General features: G+C 37.2%; 1 long non-coding RNA gene across 1 annotated transcript in view; it reads left to right on the top strand.

The window, feature by feature from the left end:
• Positions 1–13,274: 13,274 nt before the first annotated feature.
• Positions 13,275–16,403, top strand: part of LOC131519766 (uncharacterized) — a 41,519-nt gene continuing 38,390 nt past the window's right edge. The window contains exon 1 of the long non-coding RNA XR_009265783.1: positions 13,275–13,310. This is a non-coding gene — a long non-coding RNA (uncharacterized LOC131519766). The remainder of the gene's footprint in view (positions 13,311–16,403) is intronic.

Below are 16,403 nucleotides of genomic sequence, written 5' to 3'. Positions count from 1 at the left end.
ATTTATATTTCAACATTTATATATATCTTACAGCAGAATGACCTGCTATTATAAACTGAGAGGCCTCTTCTGACCAAACTGATTCATTTCCCTTTCTCTTCCTAAAAGAAATCTACCATTATTGGTGCCTCCTAGAACTTCAGCCAATTTTCTCTCTCTGCCATCTATTTAGAGAACTTGAGTTTCCAGAGATCCCAGAGAGTAGAGTGGATGATTTTAACGTCTCTCTTATTTTAGAATAATGGCAAATCAAATATAAAATCCCACCCTTCGGATTACAAGAAATGGAGCAACATAGATATGATTTCAAGGAGATACAGGTAAAATTTGCACTTAGGTCCTGGGTGTAGTTCCTATTTTTAATAATTTAGGCATTTTATTCAATTGCATCTAATTTACTGTCAGTAGAGACTGAGTATTGATTTGCTCTGAAACAACTCTTTCCATCATTTCATTGTGGTTTAGGTTTGTACTTCCTTAATGACTAATGCTAGTACTAATGAACATCTTTTTGCTTGCTTATTGGCCATTTGTAGACCTTCATTTGGAGAAATATGTATTCCAATGCCTGGGCCAGTTTTACATGGGTTCTTTGTCTTTTAGTTGTTGGCTTATAAGTATTCTTTGTATTTTCTGGATACGACACCATTATTAAGTAGATGATTTGCAACTATTTTATCATAATCTGTGGTCTGTATTTTCACTTTTTCGTTCTCTTAAGGAAAAAATATATTAATTTTGATGAAATCCAATTCACCTATTTTCTTTTGTGATTTCTTGTGCTTTCGGTATCATATTTAAAACAAGGTCACTCTGATTTTTATCTACTTATCTTACTAAGGGTCTTATAGCTTTAGCACTTATATCTACGTCTTTGCTCTTTTCTGAATTATTTTGTTGCATATCGTGTGAGATAAGGCTTTAAATTCATTGTTTTCCCTGTGGCTACCTAGAAAAAGTTTGCTATTTGTCCAACATTAGTGGAGCAACTTCAGCTCTTTCAACTACTGCCTTTATGAAACCTATGTTTTGCTTTGGATTGATATGCCTTTTTATGAAACCTATTTGTATCTTTGAATATAAAGTAAGTCTTTTATAGACAGTACAGTTGAATCATAGTTTTGTATTCATTTTGTCACTCCCTGCCTTTTAATTGGAGTGACATCTACTTATATTTACTTTACTTATAAGTAAGCACTTACTTTTGCAAATTTGCCATTTATTTTCTATATATCTTATGTCTTATGTTCCTCATTTCCTTCATTAGTGCTTTCTTTTGTACGAAAGACATATTTTCTAGTGTACTATTTGAATTCCTTTGCAATTTCTTTTACTACATTTTTTAGTGGTTTCTCTGGGAACTGACATCTTAGTTAACATCTAATTAGCATCTAAATTTAAAACTATCTAGTGTCGACTAATATCAAGTTAATAACATATATGCCATCTTAAGGTCATATCTATTTATCTATCGACCTACCTACCTACCTACCGATCATCTCTCTCATCATTATTTTTTATTGCCGTCGATTAAATCTTTACATATTATGTGTGCATCAGCCCAGATTTGTAATTACTATTTTACGTAGTTGTCTGTTAAATAAGATAGGAATAAAAGGTGTCACAAACAAAAAATACATTTGTGTTGTCTCTTATTTTTCCCTATGTATTTACCTTTTCCCAGTATTTTTATCTCTTTGTGCGGAATTGAGCCACCATATACAATCATTTAATTTTAGAATGACTGACGCCCTGTAGTCCTTGTACTGTAGTGCAGGTATGGTGTCCATGAACTTTTTCAGTTTTTGTCTGCATAGGAATGTCTTATTTTCTCTTTCAGTATTGAAGAATATTTTATAGGATAAAGAATTCTTGGTTGAAAGCTATTTATTTTTTCAGAACTTGAATATGTCATCTCACTTCCTCCTGGCATCATATTTTCTGATGAGAAATCCATTGTTAATCTTCTTAAGGATCCCTTGTAATTGATGAGTCACTTCTGCATTGCTACTTTTGGAATTCTGTGAATTTGGATTTGAGGGTATTTTTTAAAAAATTACTACATATATGTCTATAAATATACACACATATATGTATGTGTGTGTGTGTGTGTGTGTGTGTGGAGAGAGAGAGAGAGAGAGAGAGAGAGAGAGAGAGAGAGAGAATCCTAAGTAGGTTCCACACTGACATCGTGGAGTCCAATATGGGCTCGATCCCATGAACCATGAGATCATGACCTGAGCCAAAACCAAGAGTTGGATGCCCAACAAACTGAGCTATCTAAGCTCCCTGAGCTTTTTTTAAGTGTTTCCATAAGTGGATATGTTTGATTGTATCCTGTTTGGAGTTCATTTAGATTATTGGATTTGTAGATTAGAATTTTTCATCAACTTTGGAATTATTTAGTTAGGTATTATTTCTCCTTTCTTTCACTGTTCTCTTCTTTCTTTTGGGGACTCCCATGACACGTGTTGGAAATCTTGTTGATGTTCCACTAGACTCTAAGCCCTCTGTTCATTTCTCTTCATTTATTTTTTACTCTGTTCCTCAGACTGGATAATATCAATTGACCTGTCTTCATGCTTGCTGATTGTTTCTTTTATCTGTTCACTTCTGCTCTTGAGATTTTCTAGTGGATTTTTTGTTTCAGCTATCGTACTTTCACCTCCAAGATTTCTATTTTGTGCCTTTTCTCAATAGTATCTATTTTGATTGAAATTCTCAGTTTGATGAAATATCATTCTCATACTTCTTTTAGTTTGGACTAAAACTAGCTCATTCTAATATTTAAGATAGCTGATTTGAAGTCTGTCACAAAAGTACAATGCCTGGGCTTTCTCTAGCACTGTTCTTATTGATTTATGTTTTCCTGTATAAGGGCCATATTATCTTGTTTGTTTTTATGTCTTGAAAATTCTTGTTTAAAATAGCCTTTTTGAATATTATAATATGGCAACCTTGGAAATCAGACTCTCTCCCCTCCCCAAGATTTATTGTTGTTGATGATTATTTTAGATGTTGTTTGTTTAGTTAGTGATTTTTCTAAGCTGACTCTGTACTGTCTGTATTCTTTGTCATTGTAGTCGCAGAAGTTTCTCTTCCATTGGCTTAGAAGTTAGTCACACATTGGATAGTGAGTTTCTTAAATGCCTAGAACCAAAAAATAAAAAATAAATAAAAAATAAAAATCTTCCAGTCTTTGCCTATGGTTCTGTGTATGTATTGAAGCCTGGCTTCCATATTCAGCCAGGCAGTTGCCAATTCTTCCTTTGTCTTTATTTCCTTTAGCCACACAGTGTCGAGGTCAGCTGGAAGTTTTCCTTGACCATGTTCAAAGCCTTGAACATGTGTGTGGTCTTTTAGATCCCCAGAAATAGTGTGTGTGTGTGTGTGTGTGTGTGTGTGTGTGTGTGTGTTGAGATCTATGTATGTATCGTTCCCCAGCCTTTCCTCTATGATTTTTTTTTGTCATTGTTGTTAGTCTGCTGTTTGTAACAATTGTTGTCTATTGCCTTAGGCAGAAGCAACCTAATAAATTAGCCGGTAAATATTTTTTGACAAACTTCCCCGGGAAGCAGTTTTAGCACTCAGCCAGTCTTGAGTTGGGTGAAGTAGACAGTCAGAGACAATTTCTGCCTTTCTTCCATGTAACTATCTGACAGGTCAGAACAAGACAGGTCACAGGTTTTTTGGGAACGAGGTCTGCTTGCTCCCTTTGGTATCCTTTGCACTCTGCTCTTTTCACACGTACTGCTGAGTTGGGGAATGTGGGATGGGACTTCTGTAAGTGAAAATGGCACAAAGTTCACTGTTTTCACTGTGAATAAATCACCTTTTTCCCAATAAGCTCTCTCTGCAAGGTGAACCATTTCCAGAGTTCTGAAAAAAGTTGATTTAGATATTGTTTTGCCTTTTTTTTTTTTTGATGCTTCTGTGGAGGGGTGTCTTCTGTCACTCCAATTCAACGCTTTCCATCCATTACTACCCCGTTGTTTACTTCCTTCCTTGTTGGGTTTAAAATCCATGAGCCATTATTTTCTTGCCATTCCTACCTAACCACTAAGCTATCCCTCGTGATTGTAAAAGCACCTATCTAGCAAACGCCCAGGGCTAGATGAACTTCCTTCTCTGATACCTACTAATCAATGTCTGAGACATGGAACAATAATGAAGTGAGTCCCAGTATGGAAGTTGTCTTCCTCTCATTGAATAAAAACTGTCCCACCTCTTCCTGCTATTTAAGGCCAATTACCCATGCCTTGATTGTGACTCTGCTTCTCCACAGGCACAGGGACAAATGGCTGCTACGAAGGTACTTTGCATGCCCATTTCTCTTAGATTCATTTTTTTTTTTATTCCTCTACCTACTGGTGGGCATTCTCCTTTCTTTTTGTCTCTTTTGTCTGTGATATAAGAATGGAGACTTCTCCAGAAGAGGCACGCTGGTTAAAATTCAAATTTCAAATATAGGACATAGAAGCTGAAAATTAATCATGCTACCTCAGGTGGCCAAAGCCACCGTGGACCCTAATAAATATAAGAAGTACTTTGTCATATGTGTTAGGAACGTATTGTGGCAAGGAACTGAATCTATTCAATATTTTACAAGAGAAAAGGAATTAATTGGAAGGTTTTGTGAGAACTTTGAAGAGAGGAAGGAAGGAAAATGCAGGTCAGCCTAGAAAGAAATTGGATCCAGGAATTGATGAGCCTCGTGCCAGTTTATTGCTGCATTGTTTTCCTGTATAAGGCTGGCATTCTCTCCTTTACCACACTCATGGTGTCCCGACTCTAAGTCCATATGACTTCCAATGTAACTGTTAGCAAAAGCCACTGTGATGTTTGTGACCTAAACGCAAATTCCAGTGAGAAAGAATCCTACCTGCCTGATGGAGACACTTTCTAAACCCAGGATATTCATATACCCTGTCATTCATTTGATGAATCGTTCATGCTGGTGCTATTTTGTTTGTTTGTTTGTTTGTTTGTTTGTTTGCCTTCTACATGCCAACTTCTGTTTTAAGCACTAGGAAAGAGCAGTGGCAAAATGAAGCTGCAGATGCCATGAATTCTGTATTATTTAGGTTTCGAGATCAACTCCAGAGTGGCATGGGCCCGGGCAGTGCACGTCTTGCAACTTGATTTTATGAGGGGTATTATGCATGCATAGGACTGAGTGTCGAGTCTCAGAATGGGATCTGTGTGGTGTCAGGTACCTTAAAAAGTGAATCATATACCCCGTTACTACTCTAGAGTCAAAGACATTAAGGTACATGTTAGCTACATTTTGTTTTGTTTGCTTGTTGTTACTGTTGTTGTTTTTGCCCCATGAGTAACTGTCAGTGCAGAGCCCGATGTGGGGCTGGAACTCACAAACCATGAGATCATGACCTGAGCCCAAACCAAGAGTCAGATGCTTAACAGACTGAGCCCCATGTTATTAGGGGAGGTGTCCCCACATTATTAGGGGAAGATTTTAAAAATTTAGATATATTAACACATTAACAAGTAGTTCTTGGTTTCATGTTAAATAATCGTTTGCCTCTTCAACCTTTGAAATGATCACATTTTTTGGACCGATGTCTAGGTCGGGGGAGTTTCATCTGTCTTTAAGGATAGCAGTTTTGTTTCATTCGCCCTTGTGGTAATTGAAGGTCATGGGAAAAGCAACCAATGATAGTTATTTGAAGAAGATGATAAAGCTGTGGTTGTGGACAAACCGATGGAGTCCATATCATTTCCTTTCTTTAAGCTAGACATAAAGAACATTCACATCTTTCCCCAGGTAAGCAAGGTCTGACATCGTGACTTCGAAACATTATGCCTCCAGCCTTTCAGCTCTCTCCACGTTGATCAGAGAAATCATTTTATCTAGATAATGCACAAAAGAAATTAATGGGCATTTTTGTCTGGATGGCTTTACCTGTTCGAGAAGATTGGAAAAGAGATAATAATGGGTTTGGTTGACTTAAATTAAAAACATTTCTTCTCATAAACAGTAATGTTCACTTTTGTCTTACTTCTACTGAGAGTGAGTGTGGCTTGTCTTCTGTTCCTGATTTTAATAACATTTTTATTCTGAGTTTATACTTCACATATTTCTAATATTTTCAATTTCTAGTTCACATTGCTTTATATTTTTCATGTGTTTAAGATTTTTTATATTAAAAATATGACTATTTCCAATTAGATGTGTAATTTATGTATAATATATATTATTTGCAATATACTTAAACATTTATACACATTTACATAGTGTTTTAACTGCATATGCATAATGTACATGTAATGTGTGTATTGTGTGTGTGTGTGTGTGTGTGTGTGTGTATTTCTGTTTATAAGCAGCTCTTGAAATATCTGCACACTCTCCATTGTCTACATTTTGGGTGACATTCATCCCAAGCATGAATGTGTGACTCAAAACAGGCCAGTTAGAACATAACATGCCTTTAGCCTCTAGTTCAAGGTTTGGCACATGTTCTAGGTTGGTACAATTGAAATAAACTCTGTTGCATTCTACATCAGATAAATATTCATTTTCTACTCAGCCTAAAGCAGGAAACACATAGCCATTTTGAGCCCACAGAGAGCCTGAGAACTCAGTTAACTGGAGTGAGAAGAGCCCCATTTGATGATGTCTATTGAGTTAGAAGCCAGATACATCCTGGTTTTTTCAGTTACATAAACTAATAAGGGAAACCTGTGCGTGTGAGTTTTCTGCCATTTATTTCTGAAACGTCCCTAAGTGATAAAATCAATCACACCTTGACAACATCTAAACAAAAGTTATTGATATGTTTGTTAATGTTCATCAAATCTACTTTGTATACTCTATGTATCCAATTGATTTTCTTGAAATAATTCTATCAAGGATTTTCTATCTATTCTATGGTTACTAAAATGTCTGAGTTGTTAGTTTTTTTGTTTTGTTTTGTTTTGTTTTGTTTTGTTTTGTTTTCTGAGATTCAAGTTGGACTTCACCTCAACAAATTATTTATGGGATTGATTAAATGACCATTCATGCTATGGAAGTCTCAATGAATTCAAACACCATTGATTATAAAGGATATCATTATTTTATATACTTCCAAAAACGTAGGCCACTTTCAATGTCAAACCCACTGACTTCAGATAATTTCATATTCAGAAATGTTAAAAATGAGACATTCCACGATGTTCTTTTCCTTTGAAACGCCGTCTATGCCATTTCTTTCTTCTTTCTAACTAATCATATACAAATTTTATTGACAGTTTTGAGAAATGTAAACTGAGAGTACTTTGTGAGAGGTAGTAGGGCAGAATTGTGCCAAGTGTTTACACGATGGTCTACATTCTGGCTAGACTGAAGTGACGGTGTGATTCCAGAGGATTGAGAAGGAACTGGCATTTCTCTTCCAGGTTATTCTCCTTCCAGGAGTCCGAAGTCATACATGGGAGAACTAACAATGCAAGACAATCTAAACATTGATTTGATATCAAGACTTGAGCCTCATAACCTGATCTAACTTAATAATCGAATAAATTAGCTGGAAATGAGTATAGGGCTTCTTTCCTAAGTGAACTATTAAAAAAAAGTGTATAAGCCCTCCCTGTCTCTACTCTTCCTAGATACACACACACACACACACACACACACACACACACAGAGTTTTCAATATCTGAATTTCAAAGAAGTAAAGAGTTACATCTATTAATGCCAAAAAAATAAGTGCAATGAAGAGAGGGAAAGGTTTCTCTTCATAAGGCAGAGCAGTCTAGATTACTGTGCCAGCCTTTACCAGGTCAGAGAGTTAGCCCTTAATCCAGGTGACAAATGAGAAAAGGAGACAGGGAGAAAGAAAGAGGAGAGGTGAGAGAGAGAGAGAGACAGAGACAGAGACAGAGAGAGAAAGAGAGAACCATACCTTCTATCTTTGGTGGCTATCCAGACACTTTCCTGTCATGAACCTGTAGCTGGAAGGCAAAAATAAATCATATATATTAGTATTAACTTGAAAATTAGCAGGAAGTCAAAGTACTGAGCATTTGGAAGAGTAACTCTCCTTAACTAGTGCTCTCTTCTTTGGATTGAAGTAAACAATCTCTTAATGTAAAAAGAATGGGAAGGAAAGGAAGAAAAGCAAAGGAAAGGAAAGGAAAAGAAAGAAAAAATAGAAAAGAAAAGAAAAAAGAAAAGAAAAGGAAAGGAACAAAAAGAAAAGGAAAGGAATAAAAAGAAAAGAAAAGAAGAAAAGAAAAAAGAAAAGAAAAGAAAAAAAAACAAGTATTTACCTTCTTCCTTCTAGAAGAAAACGAAATGTACATACTTGTCTACCAAATAACTTTGAAACAGTGATGGCATATATTGTCACTATATTTTGGGTGAAAGCCTCATTTTAAGGAGTTATGTAACTTACTGATTCTTTCAGCATTAAGTGGAGGCTCAAAGTCCATCTTCAAATTCAGGCCATTCCGTAACTACTGTTGGATTCTATTGATTCCTTGGAGTTCAGATTTTATTGTTAATAAAATAAGGGAATAGTCTTCACTTAGTCCTTGGATTGTGACCAAGGTCTGAATACTTAGAGCTTAAAAATGAAAACACATGACAAATGACTGTTTGTTCAAAAATATGGGAAAATGTCTAGGAGAAGTTTTTTCTCCTTTATTTCTCCTTTATTTACATTGTGGTTTATTTCAACCTCCAGTTCACTACCATACATTATGTAACAATGAAATTCCTATGCGAAGGTTGAGTTTAATTTATATATATACATATACATACGTGTATATGTATATATATATATATGTATATGTATATATATATATAAATTAAACTCACCCTTCGCATGTATATGTATATGTATGTATTAATAATACTATATTATTGTATTTGTATTTACTAATGCAATATTGTACCATATTGTATATATATTGTGTATTGTATACTGTATTCTATTTGTATTTATTTTTATATTTCTGTAAGTATAATGAGAAGATGATAGACAAATAGATAGAATTATATAAAGTCTATAACTTACAGCAGGTCTTTAGATAAGGGAAGTTCTTATTAACATAGAAGCTATGTCTGTCGGTTACATTTGACTTTTCCTAAATATTCTTTGGAAAATACCATTAGTGATCAGTTTTGCTTCTTGGGAGACAGAATTTCATCTACTGTGACTATTAGGAAAGGCTCATCAAACATAACTGTCATTATGCTTCTATTTTAACTTATTGTTACTATGGACTTAAAAATAATGACTGAAGTTTATGACATAATTAGTACAATTTTTCAATGTTGACAGTTTGTCTGTATCTCTCTTTGCATTGAGTAGATCTTATAATGGCAGTTGAAATGCCATAAATACAATGTTATACTAGAAAGAATGAATATATTGAAAGAGATTGGGATGCTTAGGTTATCTATTTGACATTAATTACCTACATATTTAGAACTGTTCAAAAACCTTTCTAATGTGATACTTATGTACAAACTTTCTAATATTATGGTTCTAATTGATTAACACCATTTTAAAATTATTTTTTAATGTTGATTTATTTTTGAGAGAGAGAGAGAGAGAGAGAGAGACAGTGTTTGGGTGATAGAGCTATGCCTGTTGATGCTACTTAATGTCTCTTGATATCACTGAATCTTTTTTTTTAAACTTTTTAACGCTTATTCATTTTTGACAGAGAGAACAGAGCATGAGTGGGGGAGGGGCAGAGAGAAAGAGGGAGACGCAGACTCCGAAGCAGGCTCCAGGCTCTGACCTGTGAGCACAGAGCCCCATGCAGGACTCAAACCCATGAACCATGAGACCACGACCTGAGCCAAAGTTGGATGCTTAAACGGCTGAGCCCCCCGGGTGCCCTAATTGGTTAAATATTATTAAACACGTGAGCACATCATTGGCACTTGTTGGGGATGAAGTATTTCCTTTCCTTCCTTATGAGGTTTTCCTTAGATGCAGGAAAGATTAGGGAACAGTTCAAGAGGCATTCATAAACCCTCTCCTCAGATTCAATATTTGTTACTATCTCTTCTTTCTGTCTGTATGTCTCTCCCTTGCCCACTTCCTAAAGACTTATAGTGTCACCAGAAATAGGCTTGGGTAGGGCAGTTGGTACTCTCTGAAACACAGGAGATGGACTGTGAGTGTGAATAGATAGAAAAATACCCCAGCTTCACTGTCCCTTGGAGGGAAATTTGGAGCCATGTTTAACATGGTTTCTCAGGACTTCCCCAATAGGACTATTCCTTTGTTGCCCACAGGAATAAATTTAGAATTAACATAAATTCTATTGGCCTTTCTCCATTTCCTCTGTTTCTTGTTTATGCTTCTTGTTATCACCTTCTATAGAAACTAGAGGCACACAAATTTTCCTTCAAGTTCTGCTTTTGGAAAGGCTTCAGAATAAGACAGTTGAATTGTTACTGCGTTGTGTCATTTCACTTAATTTTTATTCCTTTTATTTTTTACAAACAGGAAGTCAGACCCCAAGGCCTGCTGAAAGTCATGTTGAATACTTTGGTTAAAAAGGGGGAATTTCATACCGCACCATATCAGGGGACTCATAATACCAGATTTCCCAATACCCGTTAGGCAAAATTTGATTCCTTGGTTACTGGATACAATTCTGTAAAAAAATTAAATCACTCCATGTCTACATGTTAAAGAAATTAATAGGAAACAAGCATTCGGTGGTTCTTCATCATCTTGTGATAATTATTTGTTTACATGCAAGTTTTCTAAGGGAGATATATTGGGTGTCAGTGACGCAAACCTGACAAGATTTACTGCATCAAAGGGAGTCTAATTAAGGTTGCTCTTGGCGAGGGGAAAAAAGGTAATTCTATTTTTACCTTTGAAACTGAAAGAGAAGAATAGGAAGTAAAAATCTGAAAGGAATTAGTATGGAATTAGTAAGACTGTGGTATTGGTAACGTAACTTTAGTGGAGATTTAGTAACAGCAGTAAAAATAGAGCTTTTGAAATTATGTATCGTGTGTGTGTGTGGATGTCAAAGATAATGCTATTTGGGTACGATGCTTTTTTTCCCCCTATTTTTGCATTTTTCCAGGGCTCCTGGGACGATTGCATTCACCAGGCTCCCTTGTGGACCAATGGGGCTAAATGGCTGTCCTGACAAAGGAAGGGAGGTCTGTCAGTTACTTGGGTCGGTCCTTCAAACCTCCACTTATGGCCTCACACACTCTCTCTCTTTTCTGCTGGGCTTCACATAGAGAATCCAGAGGAAAACTCCAAAGTGCTGAAATCTGTGTGCAGTTACTAGATTGAAGGAGTCCCAATACCTGCCAGAGCTCCTTCCCATGCCACCACTGATCCTTATCAGAGTTAAAAGCAAATTAAGAGCACACTGTGTTTGTCAACTCACTGAGATTTTGAGATTATTCTCATAGAAGTTAGCATTCCCTGCCCAATTTGAAGGCGGGGGCATATGGAGAAGAAAAATGTGTGACAGAGGTGATTTTATGGAAGATAACTTTCTAGTTGGAAGAGGGCCTTAAACAAAAACAAATATCCACCCATTCCAAGAAAAGCACTCTGTGCTCCACAGATTCTAACACAGAATTTGACTTATCGAACCATTTATATCAGAGCAAGGTTGCCTTCTAAAGTGAATAATGGACAACCAGATTGACATTTATACCCACAAATACTATTTCACACTCAGGGACTTTTGAGAATGGTTTTGAAGTAGCCAATGCCTGGAGGCCATTCCAAAGTATAGAACATACCATATGTCCACTGGGTACTCTCATTGATCAGTGTTATTGACCTGCCATTGTATCTCTATCATCATAATCAATCATTTTCCTGGAAATTGTTGCGATCAGACTTATAAGAAATAAATCAATTTTACTCTGAAATATCCAATTAGAAGATGTTTCGGAGACCCGAAGTCATCTATAGAGGCACAGATACTGATGTCTATTTTGATGTATCTATTTCTATCTATATACTTCAAACTCGCTGTGTTTGGAATGTTGGTACACTGCTCCCAAAATAAATATCTTGTCACTTGTGACCGATTTTTATGTTATAGGGTACAAAAAAGATCATTAATCTGAATCAGGTTAACTGAGCCATGAAATAAGACTGGCATTAGGTTTTGAAAGAGTGAACTCAGAATTCCCTCAGAGACTCACTGTTTCAGATCTGAAGAAGAAATGTAAATGATTCAAGGAAGGGCTTAAAAATAACTATAATTAAGAGTTTATAAACTAACCACACTGACTTGCAGTTTTATATCTGTAATACATTTTTATTCTCAGTAGCACTGAGTTGTTTCCCAAATCTGAATGTGATTATACATATTCTTTGTCATCACCTCGTAACCTTTCATGTGCTGTCTCTAAACATTCAAAATTAGATCTACCTATCTAAGAGGGCACTGTTTATTAAATCACTCTCAAGTTAGTGTCATTACTAGAGTTAGAATATTTAAATACTATGATTTATAAAAAAAAAAAAAAAGAAAGAAAGAAAGAAGAAAAAAACAACAAGAAAACAAGAAACCTCTCGTATTAGAGAGTGCCAGAAGTATTCACGCCATTTACACAGCAAATATATTCAAGAAATAATTGATTATCATTACTTATAGTGTTCCTCTATAATGCGTTCCGTTTGTGCTAGATGTTTAGAGTTTTAATTCAGATCACTTAGAAAAGTGTTGATTGCGTGGCACGTATCCTAGATTTCGTACTAAGAGATCCTGAGTAATTTCGATTGTTGCTGGTTGCACAGTGTTACATGTGATTTAAAAGGGTTTGTTGATCCTTCCCCAGAGATAACTGGTCATGGTTTAGACCTTCCCCTAAATAACAGCCCAAGCGATGGGGGAAGTCATTTGGGTGGAATCCAGCTGGAAATAGTTGGAGAGCGTGGCACAGAGAAGGGTGTCTGTGTCCTTGTTGTTCTGGTTAATCACAGAACAGTGCTAGTCGACAAACAGGGGTGGAAAGGCAGACCCGGAACACTTGAGAGTGGAGAAACCGTCCCTTCGCTGTCCATGGCACACGCAGAAAGCAGAGCCCAGGACCCCCGTGGACACGAGCAAGAATTTGGTGCAATTATAGAGGTCATTCCCAAGACAGTAGGGAGGCATTCCACGAAGTTCAGAGTCAAGGGACAATTCATGAAGCCCGCCTACATCTGACCCAGCCCTCTAGGAGGGCCCACCAGCGCCTGCTGTCCTGGCCTTGATTTGCAGCTTCCTGCCACCCATGGTGCGGAGGAGAGAGGCCGAGCATGTGGCCTGTGGGAGATGGAGGGGAGAAGCAGGAGCCAGCAGGCTTCCACGAGGTGAGCCATTTCCTTTATCCTGTAATCAGGGGGTGAAATCTGCCATACCAAAGCGGCTTAGGCTGTGAGAAACTAATGACAAGGGGTGGCAAAGAATTTTTCATCTGGTATAATTATATTTTCTCAGAAAAGAAATCAATGGCAAGTAGATACAAACAACTGGTTTCATTATTAAAAGTCTGTCTATGGGCCAGATACAATCATTTTCTTTAAGTGGCAGAGAAGATTGTCATTTCCTGTAAGAGAGCCTCGCAGATGGGTTACAAAAAAACCGATCAGTCTGAAAAAATTCACATGTCCTTCCCACATTTATCAATGTCACGCCCGGAGCCTTTCTTAGGCTTTTCCCACACTCATCAATGCCATAATGATACTGCAATGAATTAGCATAGCCTTAAGATATTGGGTACTGAGTCAACAACTCATATTCTATTTTGTTTTTAATGATGCCAGTTAGTTTCTTTTCCAGGGCCTTTTCTTCCAGACGTATCAGCATCCCTTTATTTATTTATTTTTTAATTTTATAGACCACGCCCAATGATTGCCTTCCACTAAAATTTGTTTCTCAGAAAAATCTCAATTTTAGAGAAGGATATAAAGAAGACCTTTCTGTCTTCATTGCTTATTAAAAGAAAGTTGCAGCTAAATGGGGAGTAGGAAAGTCTGTATATGGAGGGCTTTGTTTCACCTGTGGTAACCCTCTGTGTGATCTCAGACAAGTCGCTCAATCCAAAGACCTTCGGTTTTAAAGGTGCGGGATTTAACATAGAGACCCCTGCAGTTTCTCACCTTTGCAAAATTCCAGGATAAGGTGACCCAAACTAATTTATTAAATATGCAGGTAGACATAAAGAAAAATAATCACTTGACACTAACATTCGGTTCCTCTCATCAGATAATTGGCCATACTTTATAAATTCTCAATAACAAGAGCATTAGCAAGAAGTTATGCTTGAATAAATTAAACTCGTATCTTTGAATAAGGATTTAAACATTATCCGGGATTAGTTTTGGGAGTCAGCTAATTTAGGGAAGTTTTAACAGTCTCTATAATATAGCACTGGCATATTATTAAAATGGAAGCACAAATGATAACATTTACTAGCACTGGCTCTTTGCTAATTATCTAAGATGTCATATCCATATAAGCTTTTACTTACCTGTTTACTTTGACCTTAATTGATGGGGGTGGGGGGGACACCAAGGGGAGAGATTTTAAGTCAAAATATTGAAACAAACAGCCCTGAAATGTCCCTAAGCCTTTCAAAGTCCACGGATCCTCTAAAAATACTTAGTTCCTTTAGAAATAAGTATTTCAGTAATTTTTATGTGTGATGGTGCAGATATTTTACCAGCGACAAAAGAGAAGTTTTCTGGGATGTTGAATTGGACAATCCCTATCAAGGAACTTGGAACTTTCTTCGTCCATTTACTCAATCTCTATACTTCTATATCTTAACAATGTACTGTTGCTGATTTTATTTCCCTATTTGTAAGTGGATCCAATCTTGCAGGTAGGTCCATGCTATTTGCTTTCATTGGCTCTTCACACGGCAGGGTAATGTTCTCCATAAACATTAACAGCCTCCCACCACCCCCCCCTTCCACATTGGAAGGACCCCACCCCCTACTTCCTTCTCCAGTCTCAACAGCTTTTATGCTGAATTGTCACTAATGCAAACTAAGATGAAGGCTTGAGGGATTAAAAAAAATTAAATATGTTTCTTCATCCAAGTTTCAAAACTTCTGAAAAGAAAAGGAAGAAAAAGGAAGAACATCATTGTTAAATGTGAACGACATAACAATGGAGGAGAACGGGCTACAGTGCTAATCACTGGGGCCGTACATGAAATTCCATCTGTGACAGTGTTACACTTTCCCATCTACTTGAACTCGGGCCTGGCCATGTCCTTGCTTTGGTTTTCTTGCCCGTTTCACCACTGCATATTCCGGGTGGGATCAACAAATGATGTGTGCATTCCACACGTCTCTGGATTGAGAGTCGTGTCTGAAAGGACACATCCAGATGTGGTATAGATCACGATGACCTGGATTCTGTGCCTGGAGTTGTGATTGGGTGAGATTCTGAAGGTTCCTGGGATGAGCACTGACTCATGGAGGGGAAGTGAGTAGTTATAGCCAGAGGGTAAACTGAGGCATTGATTGCATTAATGATGCAAGATCTTGCTAAGTTGTATTGTCAGAAGTTTGAGTAAAAGACATTTAGTAGCAGATAAAATAGGCCAAATATATGAGATATTTATGTACTTACCCTGGATTCGGGGATTAATACGTTGTGTCCAGTACCGGAGAGCCCAATGGGCTGCTGAACCAAAGCCTGCACTGCATGGTTTCCAAAAGACAGTGAGTTTGAAATACCAGAACTCTCCTGGATCACTCAAGAGGTGGGTAGGGTCTAAAGACTCAGGAAATGGGATGTGGGAGTGAGTAAATGTTGTGGGACCAGCCCAGCCCCTCAGTAGCCACACTCTCCTCTGTGACGGCTGCCCTTTTGCAGGCAGCAAAAGGTGGGAGAGGCACTGTGGAATTTGGTTTCCTGATTTCAGTGGACACAGAGTAAAAAAGTCAAGTGCCTCAACTATGTCATCATGCCTTGCAGCGAGTAGCATAGTTGAGGGCCTTCAGTGGGGAAAGTAATGGAGACAGAGAGATTAAAAAAAAAAAAATGTGTTGCAAACCTTAGTGATCACTGGTGGTGTTGAATTGATCCTTGGGTGTAGGAATTTACACACGAGCAACTGACTAAGGTAACATTTGCCTATACAAGCAGAAAATTACCATGCCTTGCTGGGAGAAGCCCAACGGAGAATCTGCTGCAGGAAGGCATGGCTTCTTACCTAAGTCTTGGAAAAGGTCTGGTTATACACTGGGAGCTCCTGGACCGAAGGGGAGCCTAAGTTCTTTTGAGAAAAAAATAATAAAGTAAAATCCTGCAACAGAGCCATGCCTGTGTACTTGGAATCTTCCTCTGAGTAAATTTTGAGGATCCTGTGGCCATTTCTGAAGGTGTCAATTGTGTAGTCGGGTAAATTGACCCTCCGGAGGTTATCACATGTTGAATTTGAACTGACA

Source organism: Neofelis nebulosa, chromosome 1 (genome assembly GCF_028018385.1).
Source record: "Neofelis nebulosa isolate mNeoNeb1 chromosome 1, mNeoNeb1.pri, whole genome shotgun sequence".
Lineage (NCBI taxonomy): Eukaryota > Metazoa > Chordata > Mammalia > Carnivora > Felidae > Neofelis > Neofelis nebulosa.
This window is presented reverse-complemented; position numbering and strand designations above follow the sequence as displayed.